Source organism: Euphorbia lathyris, chromosome 1 (genome assembly GCF_963576675.1).
Source record: "Euphorbia lathyris chromosome 1, ddEupLath1.1, whole genome shotgun sequence".
Lineage (NCBI taxonomy): Eukaryota > Viridiplantae > Streptophyta > Magnoliopsida > Malpighiales > Euphorbiaceae > Euphorbia > Euphorbia lathyris.
Window position 1 is genome coordinate 123,061,686 of NC_088910.1, and position 5,695 is coordinate 123,067,380.

Genomic DNA, 5,695 nt, shown 5'->3' on the forward strand with positions numbered 1-5,695 from the left:
AGAATCACACGGTGCCATAAACCTATCAATTTTGTGCGATAAGGCAGAAAATTGGGCTTGCAACATCGCTACTGGATCAAGATTCACTATACCTTTAACTGATGATGTTGTTGAGGATGATGGTTTCGCTAATGGTACGTGTCCACGTTCCGCGGGCCACATACTGCTGTTGATTGCCATTTCCTCCAAAAGTTCTCTTGCTTGGGCAGATGTTTTCTTCATGAATAACCCTCCAGACATAGCGTCCAATGAACCTCTAGTTGTAGGATTTAGTCCATTATAAAATGTTTGCATTAAAAGTTCGGCGGGCAATTGGTGGTGTGGGCATAAACGTTGAAGTTCTTTAAAACGTTCCCAAGACTCATAAAGAGTTTCATTATCATTTTGAGAAAAAGATGTTAACTCTTTAATGACTCTTGCGGTTTTTGCTAAAGGAAAAAATTTTGATAAAAATGCTTGGGCTAATTGCTCCCAAGTCTCAATTGATGCGGCTGACATAGAAGTTAACCATTCTTTGGCTCGATCCTTCAAAGTAAAAGGAAAAAGGTGAAGTTTGATTGCTTCTGCAGTTACATCAGTAATTTTAAAAGTGTCACAAATTTCTAAGAAATTTGTCAAATGGGTATTAGGATTTTCGTTAGGTAACCCGTAAAACGTTACATTATTTTGCAACATATTAAGCAACGCAGGCTTAATTTCAAAATGATGTGCATTAATTTGGGGTCTAACTATACTGTTTGTTACACCGGCCACTCCTGGCCTAGCGTAATCCATAAGTGTGGCTATAACTTCTGGCTCGGTAATTTTAGTTTTTATTGGGGTTTTGTTTTTCTTTTTCTTTTCTTTCTTGTTCTTTTTAAGAGTTCTTTCAATTTCTGGGTCAATAGGATCTGGTGACGTGCCTGAACTTCGAGAACTGCGCATGAACTTGAAATTTCGCACGAACCGAAACTACCTACAAAACAGAATTTGAAAAATAAATGTGTTAGTAATTGAAAATAAATAAAATATAAAAGTTTGAATAAGTATGAATAAACCTAGATTCGTAATAAAACACGAAAAATTTAAAATTTTGTCAAAAATTTTGGCGTTCCCCGGCAACGGCGCCAAAAACTTGTTGAGCGATTTCCGCAAGTGCACGGTATACGCTTGTAGTAATAAAAGATATCGATCCCACAGGGAACGTTTTTTAACAAAACTTATTTACAATCGGTTAAATTTACTGTAAGGTTTATAATATGGAAAAATCGTTTAATCGGTTTTGGTTTTGAAATTGCTAGAATGAGAATTAGATTAGAGTATGAAAACGTTAGAAAATATTCTGATTTAAGAATGAATTTGCAAGATAGGAACGTTTAGTACTTTTTAGAAAAGTAAACGAATGTATTTGTTTGCATTAAGCAAAGAAAACAACTTTAAACTTTGTACGAATTATAAAGATGAAATAAATGACGGAACCTCTGATTAATTGGCTTTGAACATGGCAAAACCCTTTCGGGATAGTTGCCCTTAATCAAATTAAAACTCTTTCGAGATAATAATTTGCCTAAGTGTTCAACAAAGTTTCCTTATAAAGATTTTGGATTAAATACGTTTTAATGAAAACACCAGCAGTCACTTTAGTGGATTGGTTACCATAAGTGCTGCATAAAAATCTATCGAATAGAACGGACTTTATTAGATGAAATATAAATTGATACAAGTTTACAGAGAACATGGATCATGGAAACATTCGACGGCTTGCAAGTGAACGGGTTGATCAATCCTTTCCTTGGGTTTCGTTAGAGTTTGTCAGGCTCAAGGGCGGATCCTCTACTCAATCTTCTCGTTGAATCTTCGTAATAGAGACTGGGTCGGTCTACTACCAAAATGAAAACTAAACTGGAACAATGTCTAAACGCTACTAAACTTGTTATTATTGAATAAACAATGTGTGTACAGCATATTGCTTTTTACAGAATCGAAATCTAACTTCTGAATCACTTGATTCGGAATTTCTGCATAAATTCTATACTAATCTCTTTTTTCTACATATTTTCAACTCTCCATCAACTCTTTATTTATAGATGTTGAAGAGTCTTGATTGAAGTGTCATGTTCGTTGTGAAGGATTGTGTCCGTTGCGAAAGATCGTGTCCATTGCGAAAGGACGTCTTTATCCACCCGAACGATCGCGTTTCGTCGAAAACGAAAGTGTGTAACTATGCTTCTAAAATCTCCTGCTCGTACCGAGAATATTAAATTCTCTACCGAGAATATTAAATTCTCTACCGAGAATAGGGGAGCATCAATTGGTCTTCAAACGAAGGAAGGAGAAGCTGGGGAACGCGTGTCGCGACCGTGAATTTGGGGGCCGTGGTCGCGGCACGGAACGTTTTTCACCTCTTTGGCTTTCGTTCGCGTCCTCGATTTGGCGTTATTAATTTCTGTCGTCTTCGACTCCTTTTGTAGGGTTTTTCTTCTGTTTTCGAGCTCTTTTCATTCCTATTTGGATTTTACCAAATATTTATGTACCTTACAAGAAAGAAACATACTCGAGAGTAAAAGCTTCCTAAACAGTTATAAATAGCATAAATTCGTAGCAATATTGATGAAATTATTGATGATATTTTTGGTATATTTTGGGCTTAACAGTCAACATGACTAACCAAACTCCACCTCCAACACAGCATGTTGATAAATCAGCTCCTGAAGCCAATCTGCATCAAAGTCCTGTCACCAATCAAAATGATCAATCTGGCAAACAGCCAACTCCACCACCATCAAGCTCAATTCCAGCCTCTGAGACAAATGCTGCTCAATTCACATACTTGAATGCTACTGAGTCAGGACGACGAATCATTGCCTCTGCTCAGTCCTTGCTTTAAGATTTGAACCCTCCTCAAGCTGATGCTACTAGATCTTCTCATGCTGAGTCCTCCCAACTGTCTGGTATCACTCAGCTTCTTAGTGAACTAAGAGGACTCAAGGATCTTGTAAGTGTTATGACCACCGTTCAAACTCAGCAACCCAGGCAAGACCAAATAGCAAAGCTGACTGAATTGGTACTCACAATGGTGAACCATCTGAACTCGCTTGAAGGCAAAATCCAACAACTGTCGGAAGTTAATCCAGGGTATGCAACTTCCACTGAGCTTCAAGGCTATTTTGCTAAGTTAACTGCATAACTGACCAAATCAAGCGCAACTGGCAATCCTGAGTCTGCTACCTCTGCTGAGTTACAAGACTGCTTTGCCAAGCTAACTGCTGAACTGACCAGTACGCATGAATTAGTATCTTCTACCTCTCAGTGTACAATTGACCAACTGAGTGAAGCAGTCAGTCTACTCAACGTCAACAAAGCACAGATGGATGTTGACCCAGTCTCCAATGGTCAACTCTTAAGCTTTTCTCAAGCAATTATGAAGGCAATGCGCATCAACAATGCTCAGTGCATGTTTTATGACTATGCCCTGCTGAAGATGTACCACCAATCTTTTGCTTAGATCACCAGCTCGCTCACCTGGCTTAGCAAATCACATGAATGCCTACTCAGCATGATTAGCAGCTCTCTCCGGATTCCTCACCATGTCCAAGATGACAGTGTACCTGTAATTAATGGCTTGTGTGAAAGCACAAAGAGGCTCCAGCGTTACTCAAATGTCCTCTCCACTGTTGCTCGCAACGATACCTTCCTTTATAAACCCGATGATGGCAAAACGGGGGAGAAAAGCCAAGAAGGAACTCAGCTTCCAGGTGGTGCATCCGGGAGTAAAGATAAAGGCAAAGGGGTATATAAAGCTGACCATCAAGCTCAGGTCAATATGAAGGAAAAGAAGAAGAACTAGATATAGCTTAGTCAATGTTTAGAACTTAGCATAGAATCTTTCCTCATATGTTTTTGCTTAATCTATGACAAGTACCATTTTCTCAACCTGGATGATAAAATTGAACAAACAAATTAAGAAGTAAAACATACTCAGTATACATTAACACTAAAATACTTATGTAATAAACTGAGTAACAACATACTTCTAATATTTTTGAAAACTGACTTAAATCCAATTAGCTCAGATCTTGAAAAATCTAACATTAAACTAAGTCAGTATACACAAATGTCTTAAGGTTAATTCAATTAAATCTTGGAAGGTTTAAAATTAAGTTAAGACAATATGTGCAACCCTTACGGGGGAGTTATTTGAAAAATAAATCAATCATGGGGTAACTTATAACTGAGTTCCATAATTATGTATTTTGCCAACATCAAAATTGGGGAGTTTGTTGAAACACATTTCCACAAGATTTTGATTTGACAAAATCATCCATGATTAAGAGGCAATTAAATTTAAATGCTTTGATTTAATTGTACTAATGTGTTTGTTCAATATTGAGGGCAAAAATATATATATAAAGTTAGACAGGATAAAAGTCAGCATAAGCCAAGCTGAGTGGAACGGAACTCAGCATGAAAGAATAGAAGCTGAGTGGAGTAGAACTCAGTATCAGAAGTCTCCTTCAAAGTTGCCAGAACGAAGCTGACTAAATTAGAAGACTCCTTCAGAATTGTATAAACAGAACGGAGCTGACTAAGAAGGAACTCAGCATGGAAGTTGAACATTCGAAGATAACGAATGGAGCTGAGTGACAGTCAGGATAGCATGAAGGATCCGTTCACTAAAGGACAAAGTCTGCCAATCTTCTGCACCAATAATTGAAGCCTCGAAAATACAAAGAAGACTAATTCCAAGAAACATGGTTCAATGGATTATTGGTAAAAGACAACTGCCACAAAAAGACAAGTCTGTAGGAAGAAGACAAGGCTGACACCTGAAGAAAACAGATGACAGGATTGGCCTGCAAAACTGAAGCTAACCAGAAGCTGTCTACTAAAAGAGCCGTTTTGGAATCAACGGACACACCAAATTTAAACGGTCTAATCTCCAGAATTTATCTATAAAATGGACAAGGATTTCACTTGGACATTTGCCGAATTACAAAGAAGAAAAATCCAAGAGAGAAATCTTCAAAGCACTCAAATACAAAGATCTTACACCAAATCTTCTATTCTTTGTGTAAATGCTAGAGTGATTCTGTGTAATCTTCTAAAGTGTTCTTTACTGAAAAGAGAACAAGTGTTTATCAATTGTAATATTGAGAGTGTATGCTGAGTGCTTGGTTGTAAGCATTCAGTGGTAGAAAAATCTAAGTGCTGGGTTGTAGTACTTAGTAGGAGCTGAGTAGACGAATAGAGGACGTACTCTTGCATACTCACTACCTTGTAAAGGGTTTGTGCTCTACCTTGAAAGAGCTCAGTATTGGATTGAAAATCCCAGGAGGAACTGGGGACTGGACGTAGGCAGAGAGGCCGAACCAGGATAAGTCGTGCTGAGTAACTTCTAAACTCTTTCTCTAAATATATATATATATATATATATATGCATGTGTTGCTTGTGATATTTACTCAGCATATAAATTGTTAAAACTGAAACTGAGTAAATTTGAGTGCTGAGTTGGAAGCTGACCTCTCAAGAGTCAATTCCCAACTCTCAAGTCAAGCAGTCTTAGTCAGCATAGAACTAAAACTGTCTGACTAATCAATCGGCCATGCTGACCAACACGCTGACTTAACAAACTCTTAAAATAACATTAAGTCAGCATAATTAAAAGCGAAAAAGTTACATTAGTTCCTATCCCCCCCTTGGAACTAATTACTAGGG

The 5,695-nt window shown here is 37.6% G+C and overlaps 1 non-coding gene across 1 annotated transcript; it reads left to right on the top strand.

Moving 5' to 3' along the window:
• The first annotated feature begins 310 nt into the window (after positions 1-310).
• LOC136216139 (small nucleolar RNA R71) lies at positions 311-417 on the top strand. Its single transcript, XR_010683131.1, has one exon. It is a non-coding gene; the product is annotated as a small nucleolar RNA R71 (small nucleolar RNA).
• The last annotated feature ends 5,278 nt before the right edge of the window (positions 418-5,695 follow it).